The 16,265-nt window shown below is 52.9% G+C and overlaps 8 non-coding genes across 8 annotated transcripts; 5 read left to right on the top strand and 3 right to left on the bottom strand.

Moving 5' to 3' along the window:
* The first annotated feature begins 719 nt into the window (after positions 1–719).
* On the top strand, positions 720–792 carry TRNAR-CCU (transfer RNA arginine (anticodon CCU)). The gene has a single exon. It is a non-coding gene; the product is annotated as a tRNA-Arg (tRNA).
* Positions 793–2,841: 2,049 nt separating this feature from the next.
* On the bottom strand, positions 2,842–2,913 carry TRNAG-UCC (transfer RNA glycine (anticodon UCC)). The gene has a single exon. It is a non-coding gene; the product is annotated as a tRNA-Gly (tRNA).
* A 1,890-nt stretch (positions 2,914–4,803) lies between these two features.
* Positions 4,804–4,885, top strand: TRNAS-AGA (transfer RNA serine (anticodon AGA)). The gene has a single exon. It is a non-coding gene; the product is annotated as a tRNA-Ser (tRNA).
* Positions 4,886–5,911: 1,026 nt separating this feature from the next.
* TRNAF-GAA (transfer RNA phenylalanine (anticodon GAA)) lies at positions 5,912–5,984 on the bottom strand. The gene has a single exon. It is a non-coding gene; the product is annotated as a tRNA-Phe (tRNA).
* A 584-nt stretch (positions 5,985–6,568) lies between these two features.
* TRNAE-UUC (transfer RNA glutamic acid (anticodon UUC)) lies at positions 6,569–6,640 on the bottom strand. The gene has a single exon. It is a non-coding gene; the product is annotated as a tRNA-Glu (tRNA).
* A 5,863-nt stretch (positions 6,641–12,503) lies between these two features.
* Positions 12,504–12,593, top strand: TRNAY-GUA (transfer RNA tyrosine (anticodon GUA)). Its single transcript is given in 2 exon segments — positions 12,504–12,540; positions 12,558–12,593. It is a non-coding gene; the product is annotated as a tRNA-Tyr (tRNA).
* Positions 12,594–13,229: 636 nt separating this feature from the next.
* Positions 13,230–13,301, top strand: TRNAQ-UUG (transfer RNA glutamine (anticodon UUG)). The gene has a single exon. It is a non-coding gene; the product is annotated as a tRNA-Gln (tRNA).
* Positions 13,302–15,891: 2,590 nt separating this feature from the next.
* Positions 15,892–15,963, top strand: TRNAE-CUC (transfer RNA glutamic acid (anticodon CUC)). Its single transcript has one exon. It is a non-coding gene; the product is annotated as a tRNA-Glu (tRNA).
* The last annotated feature ends 302 nt before the right edge of the window (positions 15,964–16,265 follow it).

Raw genomic sequence — 16,265 nt, 5'->3', positions numbered from 1 at the left:
CACTCCACCACCTTTGTTGATTTCCCCCCAGCAAAATTAATGATACAGCCGACAGAAACAGTCACAATCCAGACAGCGATCACACAGACAAACAATAGGAAAGTGAAGAGAATAATCATAGAGTTCAAGGGAAAACCTCACAAAGGAGATTCCAGGCAGCCAGGCCATGGGGGTCTCTGAAATTGCCCCTGTCCCACCTGGCTGTTGCTAAGGTTGCTCTATGAGGTCACTGCCTCTCAGCCAATAAGCTGAGGTGCTGTAAAAGTTCCTTGTGATGTCACTGCTGCCTTGCAGGCTCATGTCCTGCCCCTGGCCAGCCCCTTGGCATGTGTGAGCTGCTCTCCCTGCCCCTGTCACTCAGGGCTGGTTCTGGGGCTCAAGCAGGGAACATCAGAGGCTGCTCAGGGGGCCACATTGCTAGGCCAGGGGCCCTCCTGTGGGGCTGTGAGTGTTGCTGTCCCTGCTGTACAGACAGGGCCATAGAGCCTCAGGAGGCTGCAGCGGTAGGAGACACTTCCCTGGTTTTGGGAGGGAGACGAGACGACAAGGCCCATGACTCGGAGCCAGCTACAGATACCCATGGAAAGCTGATTTTCAGAGGGGTGTGATCAGCCCTTCCTGTGTATCTGGCTTCTTCAAAGGGGCTTAATCAGGAGCTAAAAGTTGAAGAAAGGAGATTTAGAAGGGAGAATTTCTTTCCCTGACAGTCTTTTCTGTGTGCCCCAGTGGCCTAATGAACAAGGCACTGGCCTCCTGAGCCAGGGATTGTGGGTTCAAGTCCCACCTGGGGTGACAGTTTCTCTCACTGGCAAAGAGTTTACATTCCTCTAGTCTCTGAAACAATTAGTGTGGATGCTCCACAGTTGCTCTCTCCCTCTCTTTGCAGAAGTTGTTCAGACCCTGCACTAGCAAATGCTGGTGTAAGATGCAGATCTGAGTGCTAAAAGCCCAGGTATTCACAGTCAGAATGAAGAGGCACATTTTACTCTAGAAGGCCCAGGAGTGACAGCCTGTGGCAGAGCAGGGTCTGTCTGGAGACAAAGTGGACCTGAGGATGAGAAGCCCCATAAGAGGCAGAGACTCCAGAGCAGTGGGGTGGTTAGTTATTTGGTCTGGTAAAAGGACAGAAAAACCCCAGGCCCTGAGCATGGTGCGGGTGAAGCCCATGGGGCAGTTTGCCTGGTGGGGTTTGCAGCGTGGAGAAGCTGTGAAGCTCTGTGAGTGGATAAGGTCCCTGGCTGAGCTGCACCACCAGCCTTGTGTGCGACTCAAACTGTCCCTCGTCCCCTTTTGTGTGTCTGTTGCGCTTCCAGCTTCTTTCCTCAGGTATGTTCTTCCGGCAAAGACCCCAGCAGGGATCTTGTATCTTCCTTTGTGCAGCTCAGCCGCAGACACTGCCAGGGCTGGAAGGAAATTGCTGCACTTTTGGAGTCAAAGGTGTTGTCTGGGACCACAGAGCAGTTTCACCCAACAGCTTGAGGAGGGCACCATGGCTTAGCTTGCTCCTTCTAAACAGAAGAGCCTGGGTTCAACTCCCAGTGGTGCCTTGTGGCTTCCTTTGCTCACATTTTCCCAGGTCCTTCTGGGACACAGAAGAGGCCCCCCCTGGCCACCCATGGAACTGCTGGGCTGACCCAGGGCCTGAAAGGGGCTGTGGCTGCTGCTGACAGGGAAGAAGCTGGGAGGTAAGATGCTGATAGGAAGAGAGTCCAGCTGCCTCTTTGCCCTGGGTCTCAGTGCACCATGCCAGCCAGCAGCCACCTTGACCAAATGTCAAACCAGCTGGACTAGCCAGCCCACGTCACAGTGAGTCACTAGTGGCCCTGTCAGAGAAGAGCCATTGGCAGCTGCAGAGACATCCCTTCAGCTGCCGGACACGCCTTTCTAAAAGGGCTATTTGTGAACTGTGCTTGGGTTGGCTGGCTAGTAAAATTGGTTAGTGCATGAAGCTAGTAATGCCAAGGTCACGGGTTCAAGCCCTGTGCTGGCCACAGATATGTTTGCTGTGGTGACTGTTCTACCCCTGTCTCCCTCCTTCAGCTGCCTGCTATGGGCAGGGAAAGAGAAATAGGCACAAGACTGTGAGCTTTTCAAGAAATAGGCCAGAAAACTGGTAAGAGGAGGCTCCAGCCTGCACAGACCCAGGGGCTAAAAGGGCCTTGGCCTGGCTGGCTTCCCCCAATAGCAGGGAAAACTCTTCTCTTCCCTCTATTGTGGGGCTGCTCATGGGCCTGCTGGCTCAGCTGTTTAGAGCTTGATGCTAATAATGCCCAGGTCACGGGTACAAGCCCCATGCAGACCCCACAACAGCCAAATTAGTTTTGTTTGAGCTGCTCCCCACGAAAAGCGGTGAGAGGGAGCCCTTGGCTGTGGGACCCCCTTGTGCCTGTTGTTCAGGGTTAAATAAGCTCTTCCCCAGGAGGCTGCCTGTTCCCTTCCCACCTTGCATTGGCTGGGAATCAAATCAAGCAAGGGACAGCAAACGCCAGGCACCATCATAGTCTGGGCCACAGATAACGACCTTCTTGGAGCTGTGATCCCAGGAGGAGTCTCTGCAGGCCCTGCAGTCCATGCAGAGGAATGCCGACATTTTTGGCCAAATGGCCAATGGTCTAGCAAAGAAAGGCCACATCCCTCCTACCCCCGCATCCTACCAAGTCAGAGCCAAGGTCAAGGAATTGCGGCAGGGGGATGTGAGGGAGGAACCACATTACTGTGCATGCTCTCGGAGAGGATGAAGAGCGGTGAGAGGCAGCCCGCAGCTGCAGAACCCATTTGTGCCTGTTTTTTCAGGGTTCAAATAAAAGGTCAGCAAGGTGCTTTAATGCTCCCTCTTTACATTGCATTGGCTGGGAATCGAACCCAGGTCAACTGCTTGGAAGGCAGCTAGGCTCACCACTATACCACCAATGCCTGCCTGCAAAGTTGCTGGGAAAATTTGTGAGGAAATCCTACATCTGCCATGAGGCTAGCCAGAGGCGAGAGGGTGCCTGTGTTGTTTGGGTAAAGCAGAACTTCTTAGCTATTAGGCAAAGACGAGAAGTGGTGACGCTGGGGTAGTGGTTGCCCTGCACTCTCCGTGGTGTGAGGAGCCGGGCAGGAGAGGAGTCCCAGAGGTTGTTGGGTGGGAGAGTAGAGTTTATCAGACTTTGGACTAAGCTCTAGAGCAGCCAAGGGAGAGGTGGGGAAGTGACTTCTGGATACTCTGTGTGGCCCAGGGATGCGGATCAAGAGCCATCCTTGTGTTTTTTGCCGTAAAGTGTTGTTTCTGGGTCCTTTGCCTAAGATCGAGCACTTCTTCCTTTTGGAGAGCCATGTCACAGGCACAACCCCCAGAAACCTCTTCAGGGACACATCACAGGACCAAGCAGGGGGCAGCAAACACCAGGCTCTGTCAGTGTCTGGGCCAGAGATAAAGACCCTCTTGGAACTGTGATCCGAGGGGGAGTCTCTGCAGGCCCGGCAGTCCAGGGGGAGGAATGCAGACATCTATGAACATAAAAACATAAAAACGGCCATACTGGGTCAGACCAAATGTCCATCTAGCCCAGTAGCCTGTCTGCCGACAATGGCCAGCACCAGGTGCCCCAGAGGGGGTGGACCAAATACAATGATCAAGCAATTTGTCTCCTGCCATCCGTCTCCAGCCTCTGACAAACAGAGGCCAGGGACACCATTTTATCCCCTGGCTAATAGCTTTTATGGACCTAACCTCCATGAAATTATCTAACATATGGTCCAATGGCTGATGGCCTTGCAGAGAAAGGCCACCTCCCCCCTCCTAAATCCTAGACCAAGTCAGACCCAAGGTCAATGAATTGCGGGAGGGGTACGTGAGGACCCATGAGGGCAGGTCCCGCTCTGGGGAAGCACCGCAGCACTGTGCGTACTGTGAGGAACTGGACCGAATCCTGGGGTGTGGGGAGCCCCTGTCTCCAGGGATAGTTGTGGAGTCTGGCATGGAGACACCTGGGCAGCAGCAGCTGCAGCTTCAGGATGACAATGCTGATGTCCTGCAGCGCCAGGGGATGCAGGAGGACTCCCAAACGTCTTCAGGCAGCGGGGAGGGAACATCAGGTGAGTGCTGGGAGGTTGCAACACCCAGGACATGTTGACACTTGCAGTCTCCTTCAGGAGGGGGATGCAAATGGAGACATTCGAAATTGTAAATGAAACCGGGATTTAAATATCCCACGCTATATTTGCATAATCGTGTCCGGGTGCTGTTTCAAAATACTTTATTATGAAATAAAAAACAACGTTTAGATGCAGTTATTTGGGGAGAAAACCCTTCTTCTGAAATAACCCTTAAACTCTCCCCTCTGGTCTGGATCTAACAGCAGTGTCAGCGTTTGCTAGTCGGGGCTCTGGACAGCACCTGCACAGAGGGAGATGGCAACTGCGGGACGCCCTGGCCAACTGTCCCAATGTCTCACAGCAGAAAAGAAAACAAAAGAGGCCAATGCAAACAGCCCCTGGCAGCCAGGGAGTCAGCACGTCGGTGGGTGGGGCAGGGAGCTGGGGGCAGATTTTGACTCTAACTAGCTGGGTGACCTTGGCCCATTCAGTGAACCTCTCCCTGTCTCCATGGCCCTGTCTGTACAGCAGGGACAGCAACACTCACAGGCCCCGCAGGAGGGGGCTGGTTTAATGCTTCACCCCAAGGCCCAGCAATGAGCCCCCAAGCTTGCCCTGTTCTGGAGCCAGGTTTGCTGTGTAAATTCTGTGGGGCGGGTGAGGTCAGGCCTGGGCACTGGGATTATTTACCACTTTCCCTGATCCTGGGAGACTGCTGACTTCATAGCTGTGATGGCCGAGTGGTTAAGGCGTTGGACTAGAAATCCAATAGGGTTTCCCTGCGCAGGTTCAAATCCTGCTCACAGCGAGGCCTGCGTTTTGGCCATGCCCTAACCAGGGCAAAAAGCTGCACAACCCATAAGCCACTCTCCCCAACCCCAGTCAATCCCTTTCTGCGCCTTCCAAGAGAGACAGGGGGCATGATGACTTGTTATGGGTCCCTGGGCTCTAGGGAAATGCTCAGCTCCTGCAGCCTCTGCCCCTTGCTCAGCCCTACCCCATGGCGCTGCTCTGCTCCAGTGTGTCATAGGAGTTGAGTGAGAGGATGGAGCGTCTGGGCCTCCCCCAAAGGTCCATCCATGAAGGGCAGAAATGTTGGGGATATGATGTGGGTCACTCCTTCCGAGGCACACAGCCCCCCCCCACCCCCCCGTGTTGGGAGCAAAGGGTCTAGAGAAGTATTGGGAGGGGGGGGGGTCTTGTTCCCTGCTCTTGCTCTGCCTTGGGCAAAGAATTAGTAACAGAATATTTGTCCAAGTTTATGTACAGAAAAAAGCTGGCAAGCATGTTTCTGTGGGGTGGTGGTTATCGTGTTTGCTTAATGTGGAAAAGGCTTCTGGTTCAAAGCCAAGCAGAAAGTGGGAACGGGGGTTCTGCTCCTATTTGTGGCTCCCCAGGTAAACACAGCCCCTGCTGCTTGGGATAAGCCCAACTCCCAGGCTGTGTAAAGGAAGGAACAACAGGAGCCATGTCCTAGAAAGGGAGGGGCCAGTGTGTGTGAGTGCATGGCCCAGACAGAGAGCCCCAGGGTGCAAGGACAGAGCTGCTGGACATTTCTAGTGGCCCTGAGGGGGGGAGACATGGGTGCTAGCAACATGCTCATGTGGTGCCATGTTCCAGCACTGCCAACAGGGAGTGTTTTTTGTGGTGTCACCTGATTCCCCCCAACTGTAGCCCTTGTACCTGCCCTGTGGCAAGATAGAGACCCAGGGCCAAGAGAAAGCAGGAAGAGCCCCAGGATGCAGCTCATCTCCCCTTTTCTCCTGCAGTGCAGGTTGTGATAACAGCTCTAAGCAAAGCCATCAACTTGAAGCAATTAGCCCCTATTGGAGCATGCCAAAGCCTGGAATTGAACCAGGGACCTTTAGAGCTTCAGTCTAACGCTCTCCCCACTGAGCTACTTTGGCTGTGATAAGAGGCCTGTCTGGCCTGTAATTCTCTGTCCAGGATGTTTTGCCGCATGTCGTCATACCCTGCCCAGGAAGGCCAGACTGGCCTTTCCACAGGGCTCCTCCCCCACAGCCCAGAGCCAAGGTTCCCTCTAAGCCAGGCCTGGGCAATACAGGCCAGCGGGCTGGATCCAGCCCATGAAGCCACCCAACATGGCAGCAAGAAGCCTCAGGCAGATTCCCTGCTCGCCCTGCCCCCACGCACAGCTGAGAGAAGGGGCTGCTGGGCCCTTTGTGTCTCTCAGCTGTAGAGGAAAAGGCTTCAGGCCTGGTCCCTGCTCCAGGCTTGTTTGTGGCCAATGGGAGCTGCCTGCTTGAAGCCCTGGCCAGTCCCCACAAGCTCTTATTCACCCAGGCATGTGACCTGTGCCCCCTGCCCAGGGAAGGGGCTGCCTGAGAAATGTGCTTGGCTGCTGGGAGTGTCTCCCAGTCAGAGCCTGTCTCTGGCACCCCAGCCCCTCCCTTCCCTCAGCCTACAGGCCCTCCCTGTGATGGAAAAGGGCAAAGACTTGGCAGATTTCATTACTACAGATGAGATTGGCTTCCCTGACTGGGAATTCAACCCAGGCCTCAGCAGTGAAAGTGCTGAATCTTAACCACTAGACCATCAGGGACACATGAAGATGGGTCTCTCCTTAACTACCCTTGCCTTTCACAGGCCACTTTCTGTCCCCTTCAGGACATGGGTCCATTTTCCAATGGCCAGAGGGGACAAGACCAGAAACCAAACAGAACATCAGAACAGCCAGACTGGGCCATGCCAGTTGCCAAACTAGCCCAGGATCCTGTCTCACAACAGCAGCCAATTCCATTGCCCAGTGGGAATCCTCAGGACAGACAATTGTTAAGTGATCCCTCCTGTCGCCCATTCCCAGCTTCTAGAATACACCAGCTAGGGACACCTGCCCTGTCCATCCTGGTTAAATGCCATTGATTGACCTTCCCTGCATTAAATGATCCAGTTCTGTTTTGGATCAAATGTCTTGGGCTGCGCAGGCCTTGAGTCATGGCAAGAGCTGGAGGGGAATGGGGAACGGCTGCACTTTGGAATGGGAAGGGGGTGTCTGGGACCATAAAGTAGAACAGTTTCAAAGCCCTTTTCAAAGAGGGCACCATGGCTTAGCTGGTTAAAGCACCTTCCTCAGAAACAGGAGATCTTGAGTTCAACTCCCAGTAGTGACTTATTGTAGCCTTTGCTCACATTTACTTATGCCCTTCTGGGACACAGAAGAGGCCTCCCCTGGCCCTGGCCACCCATGGAACTGCTGGTTGGGGAAAAGGCTGAGTGGGGAGGAGTATTTGGAAGAAGGAAACAACAAGTGAGAAGCACCTGATGCCCACAGACCCTGACTCTCCATGGCTGCAGGAGCTGCTCCCTCAGGCTCTCTAGGCCCTGACCTGACCCTGACCTGACCCCCTGAGGGAATCACAAGGGTGTGTGGTGCTGGCTCTCCTGTCCCAGCAATTGCAGTCAGAGCCCTGCCTTGCTAGTGCCAGCAGCTTCTGCAGGGGCTCCAGGCTTGTAGTTTCCTTCTTCCCAATACCCCTCTCAAATTAGCCTTTTCCTGAACCAGCAGTTCCATGGGTGGCCAGGGGAGGCCTCTTCTGTGTCCCAGAAGGGCATCAGTAAATGTGAGCAAAGGCTACAACAAGGCACCACTGGGACTTGAACCCAGGATCTCCTGTTTATGAGGCATGTGCTTTAGCCAGCTAAGCCATGGTGGCCTCCTCCGAAGTATTTTTAAAATGGCTCTTTATGTTTCCAGACAACACTTTTGACTCCCAAAGTGCAGCCGTTCCCCACTTCCCTTCAGCCATCGAGCCCAGGCGGTGTCTGGCCCCCTGGGCACAAAAAGCTACTTTGGCTTCCTTGCCCATAGGATGCTGTTGCAGGAAGGGCTGCTCAGCAGGGACGGGGTTCACCTGTCGAGGAAGGGAAGAGTATTTGGGTGCAGACTGGCTAACCTAGTGAGGAGGCTTTAAACTAGGTTTGATGGGGGCAGGTGCCCAAAGCCCACAGGTAAGTGAACAACATGGACACCTGGGGGATACCAGGGCGCAGGCAGGAGAAGATGGGAGTGAATCCTCCTACCTCTGCCATGGCTTGGCCCAGGAGGGCTGGGGTCTAGCAGCTTTTCACCCCAGCTTTGTGGGAGGCCAAGTAGGAAGGGGCCTCTGGAGGCTCATAGCCCCCTGGCCTGCTGTGTCTGTGGAAAGGGGGGAGAGGACACACACTTGTCACTGGGGAACACGCGCATGGATCCCACTCGTTCCTGCAGAAAATGAAACAGGCTGAGCCCTTCTCCTGTCCCTGGAGAGATGGAAATGGGGCTGTTCCTTGTGGGGAAAGAAGTGGGTGTGTTGGGAGTGGGGTTCGAGTTCAAACTAGACTGTGACTAGCCAGCCCGTCTCTGGGCACCCAGGGGAAACGTCTACACTGCAGGCTCCTTGCTCAAGAATGGCCGTTCTTGTGCAAAAACTTGAGGAGCATCTACACTGCACGCGCATCCTTGCGCAAGTAAATATATGGCAAAATGAAGGAAAAGGGCTTCTTGGGCAAGGGTTATTCCTCTACCCATGGGGAATAAACGCTCTTGTGGAAGAGCTCTTGCACAAGAAGGTAGTATGAAATGGGAACAGGGTTTTTTTCGTGCAAGAAACCCCCTTGGCTAAAATGGCCATCAGAGCTTTCTTGCACGAGAGACCGTGGACACTGCCACGGACATTCTTGTGGACACTGCCACAAGACATTTTGCACAAGAACTCCTGCACAAAACAGTTCTTGTGTAAGAAGCCTGCAGGGTAGGTGTAGCCAGGGGGTGTTTGGGTTTGTTACCAGCACTGAGCTTTGTACAACAGCCCAGGGAACATTGTGAAAAGCCAAAGCCTTCCAGCCCTGGATGTCCCTGGCCAGCCTGTGAGTGGCACAAAGGTTACTGGCAGTGCTGGCTTTGGGTAATTGATAACAAACCCCAATCGATCAGATGAGGTGGCTGAGTGGTTAAGGTGATGGAGTGTTAATCCCTTGTGCTTTGCATGCATGGGTTCGAATCCCATTCTAATCGGATGTTTGCAACACTTCCTCTTGCTTCTCTCAGATCTCTCTTCAGTTCAGTGCCAGCCCCTCCTGTAACCCTGCCTGCCCCAACCCCCTCCCACTGCAGCCTGGGGAAAGGGGAAATCTCCACAGAGACACTCCCAGCTGGGACCCTTCTGCCCTCAAGGGGAAACCTCACAAAGGAGATTCCAGGCAGCCAGGCCATGGGGGTCTCTGAGATGCCCCAGCCCTGCAGCCTGTCCCACCTGGCTGTTGCCATGGTCCCTCTGTGAGGTCACTGCCTCCCAGCCAATGAGCTGAGGTGCTGCACAAGGCCCTTGTGATGTCACTGCTGCCTTGCAGGCTCATGTCCTGCCCCTGGCCAGCCCCTTTGGCATGTGTGAGCTGCTCCCCCTCTGCCCCCCTCACTCAGGGCTGGTTCTGGGGCTCACACAGGGAACATCAGAGGCTGCTCAGGGGGCCACATGCCCCCAAGGTCACCTTTTAAATGTCAGGGCAAGCCAGGATCTATCCCGTCCCTTCCCCAAGACCCCACCCCTTTGCTGAGCCCCTGCCCTCCCCAAACCTTTCCATGGACTCTTGGTTACTAATGGACACTCACCACTAATGACATAATCACACCCCAGCCATGTTGCTAGGGCTGCAGCTGGGGAGAACAGTTTCATTTAAATCATTAAACGATTAAGCGTTTGAACTGTCTCATGTTAGTTGATCAAACTTCATTTTAAATAAAGGAAAACATTGCGGCCAGCACACAAGGTTTCAATGTTGCTTTATTTATGGCAGGGGTGGGGAACCTTTTCTGGGTCGGGAGCCACTGACCCACATAAAAATTAGGGGCCACAAAAGTGAGAGACAAAAAACCTCCTCCAAAGGCCCCCAGCCCTCTGATGTGGCCCCCAACTCAGACACCTCCCTCCTCTGCCGTTCCAGCCCCATGGCGTGAGGGGAAGGGACAGGCAGGACTGAGGTTCACATTTACTTTTCTGGGGCAGCAGAACTAGTGGATTTTGTGGAGCTGCTTAGTCTATTGGTTTCTACTCAAAAACCTGAACCACTCAGCCGCCTCAGCTCTGATCTTAGCAGTGTCAGAGGGCAGGGAAACTGGTAAATAATCCCAGTGCCCAGGCCTGACAGCACCTGCCCCACAGAATTCACACAGCAAACCTGGCTCCTCGAGCACAGGAGGAGCTTGGGGGCTCATTGCTGGGCCATGGGGTGAAGCATTAAACCAGCCCCCTCCTGTGGGGCTGTGAGTGTTGCTGTCTCTGCTGTACAGACAGGGCCATGGAGACAGAGAGAGATTCACTGAACAGGCCAAGGTCGCCTAGCGAGTTAGAGCCAAGATCTGCCCCCAGCTCTCTGCCCCACCCACTAACGTGCTGACTCCCTCGCTGCCATGGGGCTGTTTGCATTGGCCTCTTCTCTCTGGAACCAGGCTTAAGCCACAGCTGAGGCTCTGGGCAGGGGGCTGGGTATGGGGGGTCTGAGTGTGGGAGGGGGAGCGTGTGTTCCTCTGGCTCAGCTTTTCCCTTTATTCTAGCCCAGCAATTGCCCTGCTGCAAAGCAGAGTGAAGAGACAAGGGTTGCTATGAGCTGTAGTGCAATAGTCAGGGTCTTGGGTTTCTAAGCTGTAGCCATTAGTGTGAGCTAGACTACTCATTCCAAGGTTGTGGGTTCAAATCCCACTGGAGTCACTTTAGCTGCTCTCTGATTTCCAGAGCAGCTTTTACAGACCAGGCTGGACCTGCCCCTGTTGCATGATGAGAGTGTCAGGAAGCTTGTGATCCCAAGACCTCTGTGTGAGACTCCCTTTCGGGGGGGCTCATAGGAGAGAGCCCCTGGGTACCACACACGGGCCACAGAGACCTGCTCCATGGTCAGCTGGGTGCGAGAAACGTGCCTGAGACTCCTGGTGGTTGTGTGGGCCCTGCCCTGCCCTTCCTTGAAAGAGACGGGGCAAACACAGGGCTGGTTGACAGGGGCTCTGACACTCCAGCAGCGGGGCCGTCCAGCCTTTCAGCTGGATTCAGACCAGGCTGGTTGGAGCCTCTTGCGCTCACCAAGGGGGATTCTGCACTTGCTGCCTTGGGAGCCAGGGTCACATTGCAGAGCTCCCCCAGGGCGGGGTTTGGATTGGAGTCCCTGGGACGGGGAAAGGGGTTTGGTCCCTTCCTGAGGGCACAGAATTAACAAGAGAGAATTCCTTCCCCCGCAGCAAGCTGAGTTGGCTAAAGAGTTAGTAACAGAATATATTTTCCCAAGTTTAAATTGAGGAAAGAAAAGCCTCCGTGGTGTAGCGATCACTGTGTTTGTTTAACATACAGCAGCTCCTTAGTTCAAAGCCCTATAGAAACACAGGTTCTTGAGGTGTCCTCTCTGATGGGACAAGCATGTTCTATTCTGAGCTGGGGGTCTCAGGGCTTGGGTACCTTGTTGCCCTACTCAGGGTTGTGCAGAGGTGTCCTGGAAGCTCTGGTCAAAGGCTCTTTCACAGGTGAGTTCTTCTTGCTGGTCTCCTTCTTGGACCCCAGTTTATATAGTGAAAATTGAGTCCTGCTTAGCAATATCTTAACCAATTACTTTAGTATAATTTTGCTAACCAGTCATAAAATACTATTGTGATTTACCGAACCAATCATACTCCACCACCTTAGTTGATTTACATCTAGCAAAATTAATTTTACAGCAGACAGAAACAGATCCAAACCAGACAGCGACCACACAGACAAACAATAGGAAAGGGAGGACAAGAATCATAGAATGCCCATTGCACAACCACAACTATTGATAAGCAGTTTCTTGCCGGACAAAACGGTGTTTAACTAAGTTTTCTCTACCCATCTTGAGGTCTGTTTCTTATCTGGTACCAGTGGGTGCCATTAGGACAGGATCCCCTTCTCACAGCCTAGTCTGACACTATTTCAGTGTCATTTAGCTGGAATATGAGTATGTGACTCCAGGCTTTACAACTAATTGCTGCTGCTCTTCAGTCTGGCTGCAGAAGAAAGCTTTAGCTTAGACCTACTGAATAGCTAAAGGCCTTCCAATAGGGTTACAGAGAAACCATATTGTTACAGAAGACCTTTCCAGGCCAAAGATAGAAGGAAACCCTCAGGGGTGCTTCTAGATTAAGGTTCATTCAATTGGTTTGTTTTTTTGTAGACCTGACCCTTCCGCACCCCTAGAGACTCTGGAACAAAGAAGACACATGAGAAGAACCCAACTTTCTTCCTTTTGCTGTGACATGGATGGATCTAGATCAGGTTTCACTAAAGGGGTCTGTCTGCAAGTGAAGTACCTGTGACAGCCTCTGTGCACCTCTGCCCCTCATCAGCAATGCCATATACTTGGGGGGGAGCGATTGCCCTGAGACTTGCAGAAAGGACAACCTGGACAAAGAATACATACTCAGGCACCCTTTGATAGCTCAGCTGGTAGAGCAGAGGACTGTAGCGTGTGTTTGGCAAGTGATCCTTAGGTCGCTGGTTCAACTCCGGCTCAAAGGAGCCGTTCTTTTCCCTCCAGCCTGGTCTTAGCAGAAGACAACCAAGGTGGTTACCTTGGGTCCATGTCTTCAGAACCCTGCACTGCAATTGACAAAACAATGGTGGGGAGGAGCTGCCAATCACATTTCTTGGGCTGTGCAGGTTCTGTCCACACACAAAAGTTGTTTTGGAACAATGGCCAATATTCCACAATAACAATGCAAGAGTCTACACAGCAATTCCGTTATTTTGAAATAATTCTGAAGTATCAGACGGCTTATTCCGACTTCTGCAAACGTCATTTTACAAAGACTAACGCCTATTCCAAATTAGCTATTTCAAAATAAGGCCTGTGTAGATGCGCCACTGCTGCTAGTTTGAACTAGCCCCTTCTTGTGGACATACTAACTTATTCTTCTGAGACAGGTCGTCTACACTGGGGAGCCTGCCTCAGACTATTCTGAGGTTTCCCGGCAGTGTAGACGTGCTAGTTCGAAATAAACTATTTTGGAATCACTATTCAAGGACAGCTTATTCCAAAATAAATGTGCCGTGTAGTCATAGCCAGAGGGATGAAGCAGCAGGAGGAAAGCCAGGAGTGCAGAGGCCAGCCAGAAAACTGAGTGTCCCCAATGCCCATGAAGAGGTCAGTGTGTCGGTCCCATGGTGTAAGGGGCAGCACTCAGGACTTTGAATCCTGCAATCTGAGTTCAAGTCTCAGTGGGACCTACTGGATTGAGCTTGTTATTGTGAGGTTTTTTCACACTGCACAGCTATGTCTATGCTGCAGGCCTTTTGCGCAAGAATGGCCATTCTTGTGCAAAAACTAGCCGAGTGTTTACCCTGCATGTGCATTCTTGTGCAAGAAAATGGACAGTAAACCATTGGAAAAGAGGGCTTCTTGCACAAGAAGGCAGTGTGCACAGGCAAGAGGGATTTCTTGTGCCTAAAACAGCCATTAGAACTTTCTTGCACAAGAGAGTCTCCACAGATGCTCTTTATAAGGAGATAAACCATTTCATAGAGCTGGAGAGAACTTTGAGAGGTCATCTAGTCCATTCCCCATGCTCATGGCAGGGCCAAGAGCCATTCCTGACAGATTTGCCTCAGACGTCTCTAAATGGCTCCTTCAAGAATTAAACTCATAACCCTGGAATGGCAGTTCCAGGGGAAACTTCTCCAGTGTTCAAACATCTAACAGATAATATGGCAAAAAGGAAGCCAAAGAGAATTGCACTTACTAGGAAATGTCATAACTATCACCTCAGATGGGACTTGAACCCACAATTCCAAGATGAGGAGACCAATGCTTTGTCCACTTGGCCACACTACTGACACTGAAAAGGCAGAAATTCCCTCTTCCCAATACACATTCCTCAACTTTTAGATAACAGAGTTGAGCTGTTGGAAGGAACCAGAAACACAGCAAGGGCTGAAAATCAGTTCTCAGGAGGCACCTCCAGCTGCCCCCCAAGTGTGGGTCACCCCACACTAGACATGGATGAAACTTAACATCTTGTCTCCCTCCCAAAGCCAGGGGCTTGCCTCCCACAGCCACAGCTTCAGCCTCAGCAGGGCACTGCACTGGCGCTCACACTGCTCCTGGGGAAAGGAATGGGTGCTACAGGGGCCGGGGCTGGCAGGGAATGGCCAGTTGTCACTGAAGGGGAAGGATAAAATGCAGCCACATTGCTGAGGGCAGGGAGAGCAGCTGGTGCTGGTCTGGTGGCACCGTGGGACATCCCTGGGGGAGCTCTGCAATGTGACCCTGGCTCCCAAAGCAGAAAGTGCAGAATCCCCCTCGATGAGCGAGAGACACTCCGACCGGTCTGGTCTGAATCTGGCTGAAGGGCTCAAGTGCCCCAGTGCTGGAGTGTCAGAGGCCAGAAAGACATAAGAAAAAGTAAACAAAGTCCAACACAAGGTACCACTGGGAGTTGATCCCAGGATCTCTTGCTTAGTAGACAGGGGCTTTAGCCGATTAAGCCATGGTGCCTTCCTCAGGGAGCTTGGTGAAACTGTTCTACTCTATGGTCCCAGACAACACCTTTGCCTCCCAAAGTGCAGCCAATCCCCATTTCCCTCCAGCCCTGGCAGTGTCTGGCTCCCTGGGCACAGAAGGCTACAGCTCAGTGGGCAGAGGCTCTGACATGCACATCTCCACCAGCTGCTTGGCCTGGGGAGTTGGCCTTGAGCTTTAGCATCCCTGAGGGGAGGGAGAAGTGCAGCAAACATTGATTGTCTGGATTGTAAACACCCTCTCTCCTGGCCACACATGGCACTTCTTGGTGTGTCTCAAGCCAGGCCCTGCAAGGAGCCACCAAGGGCAGGAACCAGCCCTTGGAGCTCGGCTTGCACCGGAACCGGCAGTTTCCCACCACGTCTCGCTTGAGAAGAGGCGACTTGTTCCCCTTCCTCTCACCTCACGTCTCCCTTGTCTCTGTTCCCTTCAAAGGTCTCCTCCACTTCAGGACCCGCCTCCTCAGGGCGCTGCCCCTCTGCCACTGGGCTGGGAGTGGGAGATCCCACAGTCTCTGCACGTGGGCTGAGAAGTCTCACGGGGACTCGTCTGTTGATGGGTTAGTCAGCCCGAAGGCCAGCTGGGTCCATTCCGTAGCGCTGCCCGAGAGGGAGCTTTCCCAGTCTCCACTGGTATTTCCTGGGGCTTTGTGTAGGGGATTGGGCTTCGCCATCTTCTCTGCTGGAAATGCCTCTTCTTTGGAAAGCAGCTCCCAGGAGTTCATGGAACTTCTTCTTCTCAGCTTGGGAAAGGGACAAGCAAGGGGCGACGGGACAGGGGTTTATGTGCTGATGAAGAAAGCAAATAAGAAATTATTTTTTCGCCTACTCAAGAACCAGGGTGACAGAATGAAACTGGTAAGTAACCGAGTTAAAAAAGAAGCATTTTTGCACCCAGTGGAACTCCTTGCCAGAGGATGTTGTGAAGGTGAAATCTACAAGAAGGTCCAAAAAAGAACTGGATAATTGAATGCAGGAAAGGTCAATCAATGGCATTTAACCAGGATGGACAGGGCAAGTGTCCCTAGCTGGTGTATACCTGAAGCTGGGAATGGAGGGATCACTTAATAACTGTCTGTCCTGAGGATTCCCTCCGGACAATGAAATTGGCTGCTGTTGTGAGACAGGACCCTGGGCTAGTTGGACAACTGGCATGGCCCAGTCTGGCTGCTTTGATGTTCTATTTGGCTGTTCTTGTCCCCTCTGGGCAAGGGAGAATGGACCCCGCCCCATCCTGAAGTGGACAGAAAATGGCCTGCGAAAGGCTAGTGTAGGTGAGCAAAGAGACTTGTTTCATGTGTCCCTGATGGTCTAGTGGTTAGGATCCAGCGCTCTCACTGCTGTGGCCTGGGTTCAATTCCCAGTCAGGGAAACCAGCTGCAACTTTCCCCAAACATGTCCCTAGTCAATCTTCTTGCCACATGTTACAGCAGCTGAGACCTAGCATGGGCCTAGCCCTAACCCCTCCCCCTTGGCTGGGCACTGCCTGGACTCAGGCCTCCCAAGTGCCAGCCTAAGGGCTCTGGAGAGGACAGGGCAGCTCCAGGGGCAGAGTCCTTTCTTCTGCAGTAGTTCAAACCCAGCCCCTTGGTTCCAACTAACTAATATTACTCCTCATTTTTTGCCCTCTGTGCCTCCCTCCCAACCTCAACATACCCCAACACATCCCCTTCC

Source organism: Pelodiscus sinensis, chromosome 31 (assembly GCF_049634645.1).
Source record: "Pelodiscus sinensis isolate JC-2024 chromosome 31, ASM4963464v1, whole genome shotgun sequence".
NCBI classification, from domain to species: domain Eukaryota; kingdom Metazoa; phylum Chordata; order Testudines; family Trionychidae; genus Pelodiscus; species Pelodiscus sinensis.
The sequence above is the reverse complement of the archived record's forward strand: the minus strand, read 5'-3'. Positions and strand labels throughout refer to the sequence as shown.